This window comes from Podarcis liolepis, assembly GCF_965112155.1.
Source record: "Podarcis liolepis genome assembly, chromosome: 2".
NCBI classification, from domain to species: Eukaryota; Metazoa; Chordata; class Lepidosauria; order Squamata; family Lacertidae; genus Podarcis; species Podarcis liolepis.
In genome coordinates, this window is record NC_139555.1 from 36,197,015 (window position 1) to 36,217,080 (window position 20,066).

Consider the following 20,066-nt stretch of genomic DNA (forward strand, 5'->3'; position numbering starts at 1 on the left):
TGTCCTCTCTTATTGGCTTTGTAGTGCCACCCCCTTGACACACACACACACACACACACACACACACACACACTTTTATGACTAGCAAAATTAGACCCATGCACAGTAAACATTGCAGGATAACTTATGTGAAACAAGAAAAGGCATGTGAAGTTCATCAATCAGTAGCACGCACTTGCAGAAGAGGCTTTGCAGATTTGTTTCCCTTATAAAATTGAATTGCCTGGAATGTAGAATTTCCCCTGGTTTTTCGGGGAGGGTGATGTTAGCATGGAGGATACACGTGGCCCTAGCCACAATAATACACAAGACGTAGCCATAATGTTTGGTGTTAGTATGCGCCGTGTTTCTTTTTTATTAGTGCTTTTGGGCTTGAAAGCCACGCCTCCAGGTTCCCCTCTGCCCCTGTAGGGATTAGAACTTCATTTGTACAGAGTACATTGGAATTCCCCCAGCTTCCAAGCCAGATGGAACTGCATTGCATCACCACATGAAACCCCATGGGCAAAAACAATCAACATTCTTCCTGTCGCCAAGCCCAGGGTAGGCACCATTTGCTTGAATACCTTAAGAACTGGTGCTATTTCCCAATCAGCCTAAGTGTGCTTACACAAGGGAGCCCCTAGCACCTTCTTTAATAATCCTGGCTTTATTCGGGATGGCCAATGATCTCATCCTCTGCAGGTGCAAGGCAGAACATACAGCCAATGCCGGGAGTCACATTAATAAGGGGCTTCCCACACAACGGGATGGGAAGACTCTGGATGGGATTAATGCTGCAGAGTAGGTCAAGCCAGGGTTAATGATCCAGCTCAGTGGTCTCACCCACTCTGTGATTGAAGCTATGTAGGTTAGGCTGTCTAAGCCCAGAGATTGGTCAATGCTAGCATGAGAAGGGTTAAAGCCTCCAGACAGGTAGCAAAAGGAAGCAACACACAAAAGTGACAACATCTTATTGGTACAAAGTAGATGGTCATCCAGCTATTGTAGGTTTCAGGTCAGTGATCTCTCTCTAAAGCTCCATTCCATTCAAACATCCTAAGCAAATCAACTATTGTTTGGAGTTAACCAGAATTTAAAAACACACACCATGCCATAGTTTGAGCTACCAAATATACAAGCAAGCAAACCATGGTTTAGAGCTGTTTGGTTTGCTTTATGTTTGCTATGACCACCATCCCTCAACCAGCAAATGCCCTGCTATTTCAGAAGCATTCTAAAAAAAACAATTTTTCACTGGTCAGTGTGCTGTTCCTTTCTCCAGGATTAACCTCCCCAAAATTCATAGATGCCTCCAGCTGTCTGCATTTGTGCCTTCAATATTTCACCTTTAAGAAACTCCTGTGCATCTTGGATGTTCAATTCCTGACACTAGGGGTAAGGCTTTTCAGATATGCCAAATGGACACAGCAAGCAGGAGGCAAGGCAGAGGAGATCTCTTGGGTTGAAAGCTTAAGCAATAGGAAAACATACTCTAAAAGTCCCTTTCACACTCCACAGTCGAAAGTATATTATATTTCCTCCAAACATGGAAAGTTCATCTCAAATGCATTGATAATGAAATAAATAGCCGCAAGGTGGCGGCAGCACACTTTCAAAGCTTTCTCGGCTAGCCTACAAACAAACCGCAGTCTTTACTGTGTGGGTATAGAAGGAAAAAAATGGTAAACAGAAAAGCTAAAAGGCCACGGAATACAAGACATACAGTCTGTGACATTTCTACTCAAAGTTCAAAAGCACACTGACCATTCACAACAGCCATAATGGTCACTGCACTTCTCTTGTATACAGCTAAACATTACATGGAAATGTCACAGGCATTTCATGACCTTTTGGCCCAACTCTGTACCCTTTTCTCCTCCACGTTCATACTCATGGGAAGCCATCTCTCTCTGCCAACCCAGGATATAGCCAACTTCACACATCTCACAAGGTGAGCCCACAAAACCTCATGACACCAATAAATCTGCTAAGCATTTTTTAAGATGCCGTACAACTCTCCTGACAGTTTTTTGCTGCAAGAGACTATTTATTCCATTGTTAGTTATTAAATTTCAATACCACCCTTCAACCAAAGTTTGCAGGGCAGGGTGGTTTGCAATATAAAAAGCATAAGCCTATCCCATATTTCATGCTCCCTCTTCCACTACATCCCATCCTCAAAATAATTCAGCTTCAGGCGAAAACAACTCTGAAAGTCCAGTCTACATCCAGTAGCAGTGTCACACAGGAACCAATGTTAGAAACTGAGATAGGGAAGCTAGGAGCTAAATGGCACCTTTAAAACAGGCTATGGGCGCAACAACAGAAAGTATATAACAAGAATACAACACTGGAAATGAACTGCAGCTAAAATGTTATGTTCATTTTTCACACGGTCCTTCCCTTGTTCACCCCCCCCCCCAATATTCTTAAGAGGGTCTCTTCTCCAGTCTTCAGAGTAGCTGGAAATGGGGAGGCAGAATTAGGTCCTCCTTTCCTTCTACTCTGCAGTTTTAATCTTGAAATCTTAGGCGAACTACTGCGCCCAGAGCTCAGAAACTGCTCGTGCTAATGGAATTCTCTGTCGCAAAATATGCCTAGAACAATGGGAGTTTTGAATGCAGACAGGAACGGCCCTCCCTCCAGAAGCTGCACCAGAGACTTCTTGTCCCTTGAACCAGCTCTATAGCAGCAGTGGAGGAACCACCGGCCAAAGAGCCAAATGTGGTTGCTCTCTCTAGACCACACTCCTTATCCCAGGCCACACTCCTCATCATCCCTTGCCCATGTCTCCCTTAAGTGCTTTTACCAGGCTGGAAGGTATCTGAGCTGTAATGATGTTTCTAGCTCGCTTGGATGGAGGTATGTGTGTACAAACCTATGACACTTGTACAGCTGGAATGTAACCTGCTGCACAAAAGGGAAGTCTCACATCCATTGCTCCAGCCATGGAGGAATGTTGCCCTCAGGGTGGAAAGGATTCCCAGCTGTTGATTCACAGTATGCAGGAGGCAGGTGGTTACTTAGGCTTTAAAACTATTCTTTTACCTGGGCGCTGCTGTTTTCAGTTAATTCTAACATAATTGTTATTTAACAAATTTCCAAATATTTTACTTTAAGTTGCCCTAACAACTTATTCGAAGGGTGGGGTATAAATACAGACAGAAAGAAAATAAAAGAAAGACTATGGCTATCTTGCAATAAGATTCCCCTTATGTTCCGAGGCTTGGAAAGAGCAGCAGCTTCTGTAGCAAAGTATCCCACCGGGAGCGCATTACAGATACCCCCATATATTTCAAGGGAGATGATGAGACCATAAATGTTTAAGGAGGTCCCTCTCAGCAAGAAGAGCACCGTAATCAATAACCCAGGACCAGAAGCATCCAGGGGGAATGAGCATCCTATCCGGCAATTCTCAAAAGTGCTTGAGTGGGCAAACAAAGAGAGCTCATGTCAATGGTGCACCGAGGGAACTGGCGCCTCAAGCTGCTTATGTCATCCATAATATGCTTTATAGCCAGCGCCATCTCCGAACTTCGAGGGGAAAGGAAATGTTTATAGTCTATTCAACCCACATAACGGGAAAGAAGCATCAGCAAACAACAGAGGTCTTTGGGCTGATGGAAGAGGCACAACTGCCATACAAACAGCCATGCTGTCTGCCATGCAGTCAGTCTTTCCAGGAGTTTTGTGTCAAACAACCCCACAAACAGTCATGCTTTACTTCCACCTTCATGATCTCCCCCAACAGAAATGCAGCACAGACAAAACTCCAACAGTGCAAGTTGGCTCTAAGGGCCACTTCTGCATGCAGCGCTTAGTCTGAGGATTGGAAGTGCTCCTGCAGCTTTTAAAATGCACTGCACTCCAGCCCCTACTAGTTATCTACATTCACCTGGTTGATGCCGCTGAACAAGTGCAGAGAACCAGGTGCAAGTCTATGTGGCTGGCAGAGGAGGAGGAGTGTTGTTGTTTCCCCAGGGCTTTCCCTGTCTTTTGAGCGTTAACAGCCGGTTGTTGGAAGCATCCCTTTCCATACAGGAGTCCCTCAGGTGGCACAATGGGTCAGTGCATCCGGCTGTTAACCAAAAGGTTGGAGGTTCGAGCTCACCCAAAGACGGCTGTGGGCAGGATTCCTGCACTGCAGGGGGCTGGACTAAAGGACCCTCAGGGTCCCTTCCAACTCTACACTTCTATATGATTCTATAACCATACATGCTCTTGTAAGCATCTGTTCATGTCATATGAAACGCATGATGTTAGATAGGTCATCAATCTCAGCGACTCTGGTATTAAAGCAAAAAAAACCAAGAATTTCTATGCATCACTTTCACGAGTTAACTCTTAATTTCCTTCACGGCGCATGAGGTCAGGCTGAGCAAAGCGGCATAGTTTACCCTTTCATTTTCTCAGGAAGTGTATGACACCAAAAGACAGAGAGTAAGAAATAAAGAGAGACTGGCTGAGATTGTGCAAGAACCATCCCAAGCCCAGCTCTCAGCATTGCCTTGGAGATTTTCCATGATGCAACTGAGTCATCAGGAGAGGATCAGCTTCCCTTCCAACCTCCTTCCTAGCACTACTAGCAAATTAGCAAGAGTCCTCACTTCCAAAGGCACAATCCCCTGACTCATAAACTACTGGGAAAAGGCAGTTGAGATCCTAGATGGACCCAAACTTTCTTATTAAAACAATAACAACGCACCACCAAACAGCAACAATTATTTGTATAACCCAGGCATATTTGTGTAACCAAGGAAGTATCATTAGCAATAGTGGCAGGTGCTATTTAGCTAGAATGGTGGTCGCTTACATACTTTTCAACGGATGGCTGCAACTATGCGGAGAGAGCCTGTTATCTATTGTATCCACACAGTCAGCAATGTACTATATCTAGGCAAGCAACCAATCAGGAATGTGTGAGAAGGTATTTTATGAGATAGAATTTGTCTCAGGGTACAGTGAGATGCCTGTCGAACGGATAGACAATCTGGTTCTGAAGTTATCCTTCGATCAGACCACTGAATGGCCTATGCTGTCCACTGTGGTCACAGAAACAGGAGAGCAGGAAATGTCCACAGCTGCATGCACAGGGACATAAAGAAACAGAACTTAATGCCCCACCAATATTTCCCAGGGCTTGAGAGTGCCAATACCTGTTGGAATTAGAAGCCCTTCATCCTACTCACTCTCCAAATGAAACCCACTAGGGATCTCAGGACATGTCATGCATTTATCTCTGCATCTAATCTTCATATGTGCAAATGTGCACCCTATTTTTCTTTATGACACAATGTTTATAGGAACATAAAGCCACTGGCATAGTGGGGGGGGGGGTCACAGGGTGAGCACAAAATTGTTAGGGGTGAAAAAATTTCAAACACCCAGTACTGCCTCAATACAGCTGCGCACTCCCGTCACTGGACTCCATTGAAAACGGCATCTCCATGCAAACCAGGAAGTGGCCTCTCCAGAAAACAGAATGCCTCTTCTTTTCTCATCTCTGTATCTGCAATCTCCTGAGTGACGCGGATGCCGTTAGGCAGTTGAATGAGCATGCGTACTCTGTCCATCTGTCCCCCACCTCCACGTGGCCCCCGGGCACTGACAACCCACGCTATGCCACCTCAGAAAGCATTAGAGTGAAAAAACTATGAGCAGGAACTCATGTGCAATTGTTATGGACAGAGACTGTCATGCTCAGAAACTAGAGGGTCTTTTAGAATGTGACATCATCCCCTCTTGGGTTACTGAGGCCATCCTGGCATCTGTAATACTCTATTTAACATGGTTGCCCGATACCGGTCTGCACCTAATGCTAAGGCATATTTTATTAACCAGTGGTTTATTATGTGTGAACTCCATCCTGTGACTTATCCAGACTTTGCTTACTGCCAACAAAATACAGTCTGAAACTATGGTTTCTTATAAACCTTGGTTTGTTTTATCTATGGCTAGCATTACAGGTGAATCCAGGACCCTTCCTTAATCATGGTTTCTTTGGTCACTAACTTGCCCATGTGAACCTAAAGGTCACCGAGCCTAAATGACATATTGCAAGAATAGATGGAAAACACCAGCCAAACTTTGGAGAAACAAGTCATGGTTTGTTTGAAAGTGTGTGGGACAGCTTGTGGTTAACTTTAACGAAACGTGGCCTAGCATTTTGAGCGCTCTGCCACATAGGAAGTGGTTGGCCCTGAAGGTTTCAGTCACTAATACGTAAGCCTGGCCTGTGGCCTGTAAACAAAGACCACATAAAGGAATAGTTTACCAGGCAAAAGTGGTTTTTATAACCCACTGTAGATTATGCCACTGAATATTATTTAGTCACTGCAAGGTCAAATCAGGAAGGAATGTTTTTTCAGGTTACATTTGAATTTAAATTCAACTTAAATTACATTATGCACTCCCAAACAACTTTTTTATTAAAAATATTCTATTTCCCAAACTTCCTTCTGCCAAGACTTGGCAGCCAATGGAAAATTCATAAGCTTTGAACATCAAGCAAAGCCATTTGGCTTGGCTCTATAATTTGAAAACTTAGATCATTACTGCACTATGGTAGCAGAAATCCTTCAAAGCTGCCTGAGCATGTAACACACACGCACAAGAGAAACACTGGTGCTCTTTATTCAGTTTGCTTACATGTTTATAGCTAACACCTTGGAATGGATCCATCAGGCAAAAGAGAGGCTTAAGCTGGATGGAAAGTTTCCCCTTCAAAGTCTCTGTGGGGAGTTAGGGGGAGAGATTTATTTTCCCTCAGGAAGGGAGACAGCACACCAGCCAGACTTGTCAGTCGCAATAGTCAACACCTTGGAGCAGCAGAGGGGGAAGAAGGAGGAGAGGAGGCACTGAAAGCAGAACAAGTAAGAGATCGTGCAACGGTTTATCAGAACAAGGTCAGCAACAGCAGAACAGATGTCCGAGATGCCTTTTGCCATGTTACCAACATTGCTGACATATCTCAGCTGGTTTCCATAACAATGCAAGGTCCTGCCCGGCTCGTTGTGCCAAACCAAGAAGGCTTTCGCAATGCCAGCATATAGAGATGCCACAGCTGAATGGCTGGGCTGGCGGAAGAAAAGCAGACATGACTCACTGGCAAGCCTAAGGACAATGAGTGCCTGAGATTTTTATTTTTTTTACCTACAGGAGGAATGAAAGCTTCAAAAGAAGAAGAGGAGGACATTGAAAGTGGCAAGTGAGAAGAACGCAGCCAGTGACCAGCCATTTCACGACACAACATGCACATGCAGTCAGGCAAAATGGGAGGGAGACTGCAAGCCTTGAAAATCCAGAAAGCACAAAGTTACCTGTAAGGTTTGGTAGTAGCAAGTGGAAAGGAGAGATGGAGACACTTGGAGGCGACACAGAGGTGGCTCTACAAATTCCTAACTATACTTGGGATGCAAGCTCCCCTTCCCTCCTCCTTTTCACATTAAATGAATCTCCTGTATCCTTCACCAAGCAATAGCTCGTGAAGAGGCCTTTTGGTGGAACAGTTGCTGGGATGGGGGATAATATAATAATATAAATTTATTATTTATAACCTGTCTATCTGGCTGGGTTTCCCCAGCCACTCTGGGGGGCTCCCAACAGAAAATTAAAAGCATGATAAAACATCAAATATTAAAAACTTCCCTAAACAGGGTTGCCTTCAGATATCTTCTAAAATTCAGGTAGTTGTTTATTTCCTTGACATCTGATGAGAAGCGTTCCACAGGGCGGGCGCCACTACCGAGAAGGCCCTCGTTCCTTGTAACTTTGCTTCTCGCAGTGAGGGAACCACCAGAAGGCCCTTGGAGCTGGTCCTCAGTGTCTGGTGTCCGATGGGGTGGAGACGCTTCTTCAGGTATGCTGGACTACAACTCCCATCATCCCACACCACTGGCCATGGTGGCTGAGGCTGATGGGATTTTGAGGCCAACAACATCTGGAGGGCTTCATGGATAATCCAACTGTAGGGGGTGGCTGCTCAAACCAAAGATGCTGCAGAGGGATGTGTGTGTGTGTGTGTGTGTGTGTGTGTGTGTGTGTGTGTAAAAATCCCCAACGGTTGCCTCAGAACTGTCAGAGACAGTGTCAGAAAAAAGAGTGGGCTGAGAGTTTCTAGTTTGGAACTAACTGAAACTGAGCCTTGGGGGTGGGGTCAGCTTAAGTGGCTCTCTGGGGATCTGCTGCCTGTCATAGGAGTGACTGTATGCTTCTACAGTGCTTTACTTGTACATTTGCAACTAAAAAAGGGAGGAGATCATCCAAAGAGGAAAACTAAACCCTTTAGCGCTGTCCCCGGAACTTCTCGTTGCAGGGAGCAGGGAGCATATTATTAAAGAGTTCAGTTGCTATCTAAGGAAAACCGAGTTAAACATATACTTTGTCTCTAAGGTTTTTTGGTTCAAGGCCCCCAACCATCTCTGTGTATTTGAGAGAACCCAAAAGCCCCAGCTGACACTCTTTGAGGGTATACAGAAGGGGTCAGCAACCTTTTTCAGCCATGGGCCGGTCCACCGTCCCTCAGACCATGTGGTGGGCCAGACTATATTTTTGGGGGGGAAGTGAACAAGTTCCTATGCCCCACAAATAACCCAGAGATGCATTTTAAATAAAAGCACACATTCTACTCATGTAAAAACACGCTGATTCCCGGACCGTCCGTGGGCCGGACTGAGAAGGCGATTGGGCCGCATCTGGCCCACGGGCCCTAGGTTGCCTACCCCGGTATACAGCAAAGGCCCAGTTCTCCCCCCACCTCACCCTCTCTCTCTATAATGCAACAGGGACATGGCTAAAACCGTTCTTCCTGACATCTAGTTCTGTTCCGTTTTTGTCTGGAGAGGTGGCTTTTTAAGATGATGGAGCATACTACCGCATGAGCCCCTTTCCATACCCTGATGTGGTACAGCCCAGATGCAGGTTTGTCACAGTTTTAGCACTGGCATCAACTTCCCAGTTTTTGTTCTAATTACCAGCTTTATTCCTCCCTGTCCAACTGCATTCAGAGTTACAGCGACATGCCACAGCTAGCAGCCACTTCCCACCCTTCTCAAATATTTTCTGTCAAGCAAGTGCCGAGCCAAGAATTGAATCAGCTCCAAAAACAATAACAGGACAAGGGCCAATCCTAGGAATGGGATGCAGGCGAATTCTAAAGAAAAATCCTACCTCCCCTCCTAGCCTCGCTCCAAGGAATACATGGGGAATCCCTGCCTACTGGAGAAGTTTCATTCAACAAGTCCCAACACAGCTCTCTCCGAAGCCTACCCAGGCAGCACCTGTTTGCACTGTTCGGTAGCCAGAAGGCTTAAGGGCAATTACAGGGTGACATTCCTTACTCATGCTGGCCCAAGGACAAGGATGTTTCAGAGCATCACATTACCAGAAGCAGTGAAGGGAGAGTATATTATTTTGAGCTGGAAACACATAATAAGAGGGAACAAAACCAAGACAGAAACCGACAATTCTAGGAAAAAGGCCGGGTGTTACCTCGATTCCCAGTGAAAGCTGCCGTTGAACAGAGCCCACTTAAATTATGGAGCTAAATTAGCTGGTAGATTTACATTACACCTGTGTGCATGTGCAGATAACATGTATGCATGTGCAATAAAAATATCACACATATGTACTCAGTGAAGCCAAGGGCCATACAGTGCAAGAGACTTAGTCTCAAACATGTCTGGGCAAAACTCAAAGTGTGTATACAAGTATGACGAGCCCCACCCTCACAAATGCAGTAACAGGCAATGAAATAAATTAGCAGAACAGAGATAGGATGATTATCATGAGTTATTGCCATTGTGAATAATCTCTGTGCTTGTATACATTTGGTCTTTATGCAGATGTGGCACAATGTTGGAAGGATTTAAAAGAAGAAGCCCAGGACCTTGGCATTTGATACTATTGTTTTTAAATAAATAAAAACTGAACAAGGCAAACGCTCCAGAATTAAAACAAAGACTGTGCTGCTGCAAACCTGACGGTGATCACAAAATTTCACTGTGTAATTAAATGAAAGTTTGTTTTTGTTTTCAATATCCTTCTCCATTTTTTGTTACAGTACTCCAACTGCACTTTCCAAAGGAGTACTGTGCCAGGGCAGAGCAGGGGTGGGTGTGGGTGTGAGGTAGGAACACACTCTTAATTTCCAGCATAAATAAAAAATAGAGATAGGAATTAGTGACTTCCTTGTCTTGTAAAAAGGGACAGCACAAGCTAGGGGGGACAGCATTTCATTCTCTGCTATCCAAAAGACAAAATATGTACCATATTAAAATACACACAGCAGGTGGCATTTCAAAAGAGATTTAGCAAAGCTCCTTTAAACAGGAAGAGGTGACCAAGTAAAAATAATAAATATCATGTATTCCTCATTTGGTTAGTACTAGAAAGCCTTGCCCTTCAAAACTCCCAAAAGAAATGCCAGACACTGAAGTAACTTTTGGGCTTGGGTGCTTCACAACTGCCTCACAACAGACCTCTAAGCAGCCTTGCCCCAACAAGATACTGTGCTTAACTCCCTAAAGCAGCCCAAGACATCAAGTCTAAAGCACAGGTTGCCACTACCCAATACTGGGCCCTCTGCCCAGGAGAGACGTGTGGCTCAGGAGCACTGCAGGCCCCATGGTGAGTGCCACCCAGCATTTTGTCACACACACCCCTAATGGTGACACCCGGGGCGGCCCGCACCTACTGCACCCCCTTCCTCCACCACTGCCTCTGCCCAGACCACTTAACTTGGATCTCCTTTATCTTCTTGCCTTAAGATCTTCCTCAAAACTCTGCTTTTCAAGAGTACAGTGGTACCTCGGGTTACATACACTTCAGGTTACACACGCTTCAGGTTACAGACTCCGCTAACCCAGAAATAATACCTCGGGTTAAGAACTTTGCTTCAGGGTGAGAACAGAAATTGTGCTCCGGCGATGCGGCGGCAGTGGGAGGCCCCATTAGCTAAAGTGGTGCTTCAGGTTAAGAACAGTTTCAGGTTAAGAACGGACCTCCGGAATGAATTAAGTACTTAACCTGAACACTGTATGTTCCTTGATCAGATACAGTTTCTACAGTGAAGATCTCCACCCATTTCCTTACAAAATGGAATCCTGATACGAAATGGCTCAGATTTATGTTTTCAAAGTGTGATAGGGAAGCATAAGGGTTAAAAGGCATGAAAATAAGGCCAGAAAAACAACAACCCTGGTTTTGCATGACTAGGGACTTTCCTTGAGAGATTGATTGCTTTATTTTGATGGAGTACACCTGGTAAGTTTCGGTGCACTTTAAGAAAAGCAGTTTCTAAAATCCTCTGGGGGAAAGGACACTGGGTAACAGCCAACTTTAGTTGTACTCTGAGTCACAGCGCTGAAATTAATGGACATGACTTAGGTCCATTAGTTTTAATGCATTTACAACCCATTGCAACCAAAAACGAGCAGCTAGCATCAATAACTTGGGGAAAAGCTTTAAGACACTTTTGACAACTTATTTGGAACATATTTGAATACCTTTTTTATTTCCAAGCCCAATAGCAAAGTGGCTATTGTCTAGGCCCAATCACCAGGAGGTCTAAGTTTGCATATGAAACCAACACCTGAGAGTCACACACACCAAGTTCTGTAACAGTTGTTTGCAGCCAAGTGGAACATGCAGGATCTAATCTGCTTTTTCTTACGCACATAAAAATGAAGTTCAAAACTGGCTGCCATCTGTGGGACACATCACAGAGCTGTGCCACAGAATAAAAATAATAACATGGTTTTTAGAAATTTGTTAGCAACAGAATATTAAGACCTCAACCTAGAAGTCTCTCTAATGAGCTAGGAAACTGTGTGGAAGTGAGTACACTATGAACCAGAAGACAGAAGTGAGGGAGGCTAGACTAGAAGCGATGAAGGTGAGTTTCATAGATAAAGTTTTCAGCTAACCAATTTAAACCAGGTATCTAATAATCCAGACACCACAGAAACAATAAAAATATATCAAATCAAATCAGTCATTGTTTTAGAACCAGCTGCACAGAGTTGAATGTAGGGTCCCAAAATAAATTGTATGATCCCAGCAGACTCCAGTTGGAGAGACTAGGATCCCAGTGCCCCAATAAAACAAGATAAAGAAGTTCAGCTTACTATTGCTGTCAAAACCTGATGTTATGATGGAGACCAGTGCCACTTGGCAACAGAAGCAATAAATTTTAATCCTAGCTTGCTACTCCTGGTGCCCAGAAATAATAATAGTAATAATAAAACTCTGCCTGTCTTGTCAGTTTTAAATGGATGGTCATACTTGCTCATTGCTGGTACTGAGGTCCAAATGCTGGCGCTCCTATCTGGCACCAGGGGACTGAAGACTTGTTTGAACACATTGAGGCAAGTTGTATTGTTCCCCTTCAGCAAAAGACATTCTTTCTTTGACAACTGGCAGGCTGCAAAACCATCTCCACAAAGAGGAAGAGCCAAGTTTATTTTTTTTAACTCAGTGTATGTTTTGCATACAACCGACCCTTGCCTCAGTTTGCCTGCTTGAATGTATGACAAATGCTGAAAAACAGTTCACACTTTTTTAATCTGACCAAATGAGAATGCCTCATTGTGGCTTCTCAGTATATATTCTTTCTAGCTTCTAAAACTAAAAAGAAAAAAAACCACTGAACTTAAAAACCCAAATGAAAAAGTAGGCAAGGTAATAAAGATATCCTTCAGAAAATAAGGTTTTTGGCGAGGACTTTGAGGAAAGAACTGGGTTTTAAACATTCAGGGTTTAAACTGGAATATTTGGAACAAAGATTTCACTTGAACCACATTAACCATGGAAGGTTGGGAAACTTTGACTGAAGAAGGTAGGATTCCTTCCAGTACTGCCAGCCTAAGTGTTGAAAATGAGGCAGAATTGTCACTTTATTGAAAAGCTGTTAGCATTTTGCTACCTGAAGTGGAGCAGCAAAAGTGTCCCTTCCCAGAAAGCCAAGGTACGTATTATCTGAAACCAAGCCAAGTTATTTTAGTACCCCAGACAGAAAATCCCACAAGTGTCTCTCCACCGCCCTGATAGTAAAAACACAACATCATAACAAGCTAGCCAAGCATTTACTACTGCCTCTTCATGGCACCCAAAATCAGCGCCTGAAGTGGCCACCTTACTCTTTCTAATGCCCCGTCAAAGCTCCTTCCCTCCCCAACATAGGTCATTGTAAAGCACAGTTAAATAGAGTCAGCACAAAGAACTGACCTTTTAAAAAAAAATGTCACTGACAACAGCTATTTCTGGAAGAATGAAATGTAGGAAGTGAACTCACATACATTCATCACTGTTGTGCAATACGCCCGCAGCTGGTTTCAAAGAACTGCTTCTTGCCCAGTCTCCTTTCCTATCAAGCGTCTCCTTGTCACCCAGGCGTCATCACCAAGGTCCTATTCCCGATGATAACAGACTATCTGGGCGGCAGAAAGGGAGGCTCATCAAAGAAGGCTTTCAAATGCATATAGAGGTTTCTTCTTTTTTTTCCAGGAAAGGGGGTGGGGTGGAACCCATTTATTTGCAAGTTTCAGTGTGGTTAAATATGTGGTAGTGATGTCAGTGCTAGTGTTTCAACGCACTCCTCCCAAGACTGTGTATGTACACATTTCTGGACACAGCAGACCTCCACAGTCAGCTTTCCCCATCATCTTACTGCTTCTGCTTTGTACTGCCAAACACTGGAGTTGCAAGGAAAATATTTCATGGGGACAGCCAAATTGTGACTTGTGGACCAGAGAGAGCTCCCAAATGCATTGGGCAAACAAGGGTATGGTTTAGCAATGCCTTTTAAGGCCCCCGTGGAGTATAATCAGCAATGAAAGGATTTTCTACCAGGAATAAGTATAATTAATTTGAATGCTAATATATGCTGTGGGGCTTCAGATAAATGTTTCTCCAGCCAGTGTGGTCAATGGGCAGGGATGATGCGAGTTCTGGCAGCAAAATATCTTTGGGCAGCGGTGAATGAATGCCAAAATTAAAGAATTAAAAGGGAAATGTTACAGAGCAGTAAAACATACTAGGGCCAACCGGGTGGTTTAGAAAACACACAGGTAGGCAAGAGCTATCCAATAAGAGAGAGAAGCTTTCTACCACAGTGTGACAAAAGAAATTGGCAAGACTGAGTGACATAAGCCAGTCTTTCTGGGCTCATGGAATGGCCAACAAGGAGGAATGGTGGAGAGAACACCAGTTTCCAAGCAGACCTGCCTGTTCTCCTTGGACTGAAGCAAGAAGCAGCATTCCATAAGCTATTCCATGGCAAGCACAAGAATATGCCATGCCTGCATTGCTGGGGGTGGCTCAAAGACTGCCAGCCATGGCAATTCCATTGTTGCCCCAGTCTGCAGTGCAGCCACACTCCCGCTTTAAGAGGGCCATTTCTTACTTCAGGAGGAAGAGAGAAACCAAGTACAAGAGGGGTGGGTTCTGAAAAATAGGAAAACTTTTAATAATGTATTAAATTGCTCAGCACGTTTCAGAGGAACCTTCCTCAGAGACACAAGAATTCAGTTTGTTGTTATTCTGGTAAGGCAAAATTGCTCAGCTAATTGAATTCTTATGCCCCCAGTGAAGGTTTGCACTGAAACATTAAGGTTCTCTATATTATTTTTCAGTGCCATTTTGAGGCTTGCTACCCCCAGCTCTTATTAAAGAGCATTACAGCCAAAAACATTTAATGGGGCCACAAAGAGGACTCTATTCTCAGTGAACTCAAATCCGATACTCCCAAGAAGAGAATCTTGTGACAATGTCAAGGTCTCACTAATTCCTCATCAGTAGGTAATTATCGGTATATTTTACACACACAGAGTTTTAACTCGTATCAACATTTAATTGTTTTCAAATGAGTTTCCTCTCTGTTTTCAGCTGTTCCTATTTTTATCTGTAAGCCGCCTTGAGTCCCTATTAGGGAAATATAAATATCTAATAATGTTAATGTTAATGCCCTACTAGAATGCCGTCTGTTCCAAAATGCAGCTGGCAGCAACATGTTTGCTTAGCCACTACCATCGCCTCGCCCCCTGCTTCTGCTTCCTGCGAAAACAAGACGCAGCAGGAAATAGCCAAGAGATAGGATGAGAAGGATGACAGAGACGTGGGAGTGGGAAGAAAGAGGTCTGAAACAACCCAGGCAAGGCCCTAACGGAAGCAAGAGGGAGCAGGAGGGAACCACACCAGGACAGAAGTGCCATCAAAGTAATGGACTCTTCGATGGAATCCCAAACAGCAAGCACTAAATAGAGACCATCCAGCACCGAGGTGGGGAACCTTTTTCAGACTAAGGACCACATGGCGGCAGGGAAGGCATATGCCAGTGATTTATGGGCTGTGGCTGCTGAGGAGGCCACAGACCACCTTGGCTGTGAGTCCTGGAAGACTTTGCAGGCCTTTTCCCACTGGCCTTGGAGGGTAGGGCCCTGACTGACTGCAGCTACAACAGCTGAGGCTGGGGTGCTGTTTGGGGGTCTTTTAGGGGGGGTCAGGGCAGAGGAGATTATTGCTGTTGTCTTTTTGTATCTTTATTTTAGACCTTGTTTTGATTCATGTGGAAATTGTTCAGTTTGGTTGTGTATATTTAAAAGTTTAATTTATTGTTTACATCTACTTTCGTTATGTTGTGGTCACGTATTTGTTTCATGTTGTAAGCCGCTCTGAGCATGGTTTGAACTGTGGCAAGGCAGCATGCAAATAAAAATTATGTGTGTGGGACCAGAGGCAGAAGCGGTCAGGGCTATAAACGTGAGCTTTACCTGTGCACTCAGTGGGGTAGTTCCTTAACACATGCTCTCTCATAGCCCTCCATCCTCCACCCAGGAAAGCAAACAGCTTTCTCTGATTCCAAGGACCCATTCTAGCCAAGGAGAGTGAAAAGAAGGGCTGGAGAGGGGACATGGCTCAGAGGGGTTTATCACTTGACTCCTAAGAGCCACAGAGAGGCCTGGAGGAAAGCAATTATTCTCTTTACCTGAGGCTCCCCATTGCTGATAAGAACCATAAAATTGCAGCGTTGGAAGGGACCACCAAAGTCATCTAATCCAAATTCCTGCAATACAGGAATCTTTTGCCCAATGTGAGGCTTGAACTCACAACCCTGAGGTTAAGAGTTTCATGCTCTACTGACTGAGCTATCCAGCAGCTGCAGAACAAAAACCATCTTTTCTCCCTGGACTCCAACTATTTGTAACCTGGAAGGTTATACCAGCCTACCTACTAACATTTAATGCGGGGTTGGGGGGGGGGGAGAACAAGCTCACGTCTTTGCTTCACATTAAGAAAAGGAACAGATCATGGAGGTGGTGAGTGAATCAGCTGAGGAAAAAATTTAATGAGGCCCAGTGGTGTGCGATACAAGGAAATGTTTTCATGGGAATCTGCTGCCCTGCCAGAATATTTTCACAAGTCTTCTCTTACTGGACAGGCAGCACATTTTCAAGTTCAGACATACCTGCCTGTTTTCAATGTCAATTCTCAAGTTATTATCAAAGAGTCAAGTTCAAAATAATAAAAAAAGACTAGTAAAGCTACAGGATACAATGAAAAATTGATACAGTTAACTGAAGTTCTAGATAAAAAATACACAACACCAGTGTTTTCTTCTTGCTGCAGCATCAAACATCTCGGCACAAGTTACAAGAATAACACAAAGATCACTGGAAATGGTTTCTGCAGAATGATTTGCGCCACCAACAGCCAAAGCATGCAATCTAGCACGATGGCTATTAGCTATGATGGCTCTGCTCTGCTTTCACAACCAGAGGCAATAATGCTTCTGCATTCCAATTGCTGGAAACGGCCAGAAGGGAGACTGCTCTTGTTCTTGAATCCTGCTTGCAGGTTTCTCACGGGCATCCAACTGGCCACTGTGAGAACAGTTTGCTGGACTAGGTGAGCTCCTCCTGTGGCCTGATCCAGCAGGCTCTTATGATGTTCTAAACAAGGAGTTCCATCAGCAGATGGAGTTCAATAACACCAGATGGAGTTCCATAACTCCTGGAGGGCACCACGTTGGCTACCCCTGCTCTACCAGCATTCCTGTGGTGATTAGGGACGAGAAACTCACTGGAGGAGCTCACATCTTATGACTGCAGCAAGGCTAAGCTGCTCCCCACAGCTTATGCTCAATATCCGCCTGTTCTGCACTCTGACTACAAAACTAGGCAGTTGCAGAGTGCAGTGCATATCTGTCAAGAGACCTTAGCAAGGCATTTGCTTTTTAAATGTCCCGTCATAACCTACAGTGCAAAGAAGTCAGGAAGAATGACATCACTACTAACCCCAGCCTAGGCAGAAAAGGGAAGTAGGGGGCTGCCTATGCAGACACAACACCAAGTGTGTTTGCGTTAGTAAGATGACCCATGTTTGAGCCATGTGAATTCCCACCAGCGTTGGACTCGGCTGCAGCAGGTGACCCTTCCCTAGGGCAGCCTCATGCTAAGAGGTGGTTTGCTGCACAGCAAGCAGTTTCACCCCATACAGCCCAGTCAGGCTGGGAAATGCAGAAGTCAGAGTGCTCGGTCTTAGGACATCAAAGTCTTACCAGGAAACTGCCTTCCTCTTCTCACTGTTAAGGGTGGTGCAGGGAAGAAGAAAAAACAGGTCACAACTAGTATGAGAAGCATTGCAAGATGACCACTCTCCACTTTCTGAGCTAAGTGTAAGAAAGATGCAGCATACAGTATTTGTAATGTAACCAAAGAAATTACTACATGGAGGATAAGGGGAGGGGGAGACAGAACATTTTGAAACCTTGTGCTCCAAATAATGCACACACTAATTTAATCTGAAATCAGTATATCACCATTGGTAAAAACAAAAACAAAATCCTGCAGCCTTTTTACACAAGGAAATGGAAAGAGCAGCAGTATCTGTTGCAACATTGGGAAATCATGGTCCTCCAGATTTTGTACTACAACTCCCATCATCCCGGACCCTTGGAGTCTAATACCTGCAAGGCCACAGGTTCCCCATCTGTGATCTAGGTTACATTGATACCATACATTTAAATCACATGGCTTCTTCCAAAGAATCCTGGGAACTGTAGTTTGTTGAGAGTGCTCTGGTAGGGATGAATTACAGTTCCCAATATTCTTTAGAGGAAGCCATGTGCTTTCAAACTACCTTAAATGTGCTTTAAACTTGACCCTAATCGAACTAGGAAGAATGCAGACATCAAATATAAAATTTGACCAGAGTTTCAGAGTATTCTAAACAATCCCAAAGTACCTTTCTATTTGGGAGAGGAAAGAAAAAGCTTCACCATAAAAATTGACCAGAATCTGGATTAGACTCTGCCATCAATTCATCACATATAAAAATAGTTTAGACAAAAATAGCACTCAGGCCCTGTGTTTTGTAGTGACATGTTGGTTTCATTTAATGACATTTTTCAGGGCAGAAGAATTCCATACACATTCAGCAGCCACATTGGAATTAACATACACATGCTCAACAGAACAATATAGCTGAAAACACAGCAATTTTTTACCCCCCCCCCAACCAAAGCAGGACAGGGCAGTATCATTACACACCAGTTCCCAGGATACAACTGATAAAACAACTATTAACGTCATAGTTCTTTTTTGCTTTCCTTTAATTTGCATTTTGTATTCACAGGATGGGGAAGTTCTCCCCATTGCTTGCTCATAGCAGAAAAACCTCTGAGAGAGTTCCATGCATTATTTTTTTTTTAAAGGAAGGGAAGTTTCACAGAAAATTAATTTAAAATCAGTGTTAGGGGTCTGGCATATTTTTAGATTTCTAAAAGAAGATACACACGCAACACTCCTGAAAGAGAGGGGAATGAAAGCTCCCTCTGCACCTATGTAGAATTTTGACTATGTTATGGCCTCAGACTGGTCAAGATCTCCTCTTTTAAAAATGAGCACACGTAACTCTAGAAGGGCTTTCAGCATATGTATCTTTGTGAGCTACAAGAGCAATTCCTCTTTATAAATCCCCATCACTTCTCATTGAAGCATGCACCCTTTGTAATGAAAGAATTCATGTTCCATTAAAATTTCCTACAATCTCAACATATGGGGGTGAGGCGTAAAAGCACGTACACCAAAGTTCAAACACTGTGCAAGACATCCCTTCGTCATGCAACTCGGGCAACACAGAGATACTTCTGCACTGGACATCTATCCCTGAAGAGCATTCCTGGGCTACTAACAGTGCATTTGTGTCACGTCCCAGGGAACAGTCTCCCTTCAAGTTCACCATCCACCCTACTACCACTGATATGTATTGGTATAGCCAGCATGCGATATGGTGTGATAATCCCTTTGCATTATCCAGCAGGAGCTCGAAGTCAAGTCAGAAACATCAGGTCTTGGTTGAGGAACATCTCACCTGCTCTTTTACACAGAGAGCATCACCTTTCCTTTTGTCAAGAAGCCCAGCTCCTCAATATTACATGATGTAGACAACTCACTAGGCCACAAAGAGACAAAATAAAACTGGCCATTCTTACTTTCATGACTTCTTGGCACAGCGTGCCACTTGTCAGAATCACCTCTACTACATTTCCTTCCATCCCAACACAACAAGTGGCCACTTATATTTTTTAATTACGTTTATATCCCACTTCCCTCCAAGGAGCTCAAGATGGCACCAATGGTTCTCCTTCTCCCCCTTCTTGTTTTCCTCACAACCACCCAATAAGTTATCTGAGGCTAAGGAGCAATGACTGGCCCAAGGTCATCCAGTGGGCTTTGTGGCCAAGCAGAGATTTGGACCCAGTCCCCCATGCCCAACACTCGAACCACTATTTCCCAAAATTCTAGTCCTCCAGAAGAAGTGAATGAGCTTCAGAAAGGCTGCTCAGAACATTCTGGGGTGTCACACTGGAGCTGGGGGAGGGAGGTGGGGTTGGAGAAAGAGGTAGGGGGAGAAGGAGCCTGTGTGGCAAGCTTTAACCATTACAGAAAAAGAGAGTGGGTGCAGAGAAAAACGGGTCTGACAACGCTATTCTTCAAAGGGCATATTTTCCATGAAAACTGCACAGCTTCATACTGTATAGCAGCTTTCACTTCCTGCCCAGATTTAAAAAGCAGGCTGTTCCAGCA

At 44.2% G+C, this 20,066-nt stretch overlaps 1 protein-coding gene across 4 annotated transcripts in view; it reads right to left on the reverse strand.

The window, feature by feature from the left end:
* RHBDF2 (rhomboid 5 homolog 2) overlaps positions 1-20,066 on the reverse strand; it is a 58,982-nt gene that overhangs the window by 25,514 nt on the left and 13,402 nt on the right. Inside the window, exon 1 of one of the 4 annotated variants that reach the window (XM_083487511.1) lies at positions 13,278-13,409. The exons of 2 other annotated variants lie outside the window; for them this stretch is intronic. The gene's annotated coding sequence lies outside the window, so the exon portion shown is untranslated. Of the gene's footprint in view, positions 1-6,630; positions 7,066-13,277; positions 13,410-20,066 lie in introns of those variants that run through there. One more of the 4 variants, XM_083487512.1, reaches the window with a different exon arrangement.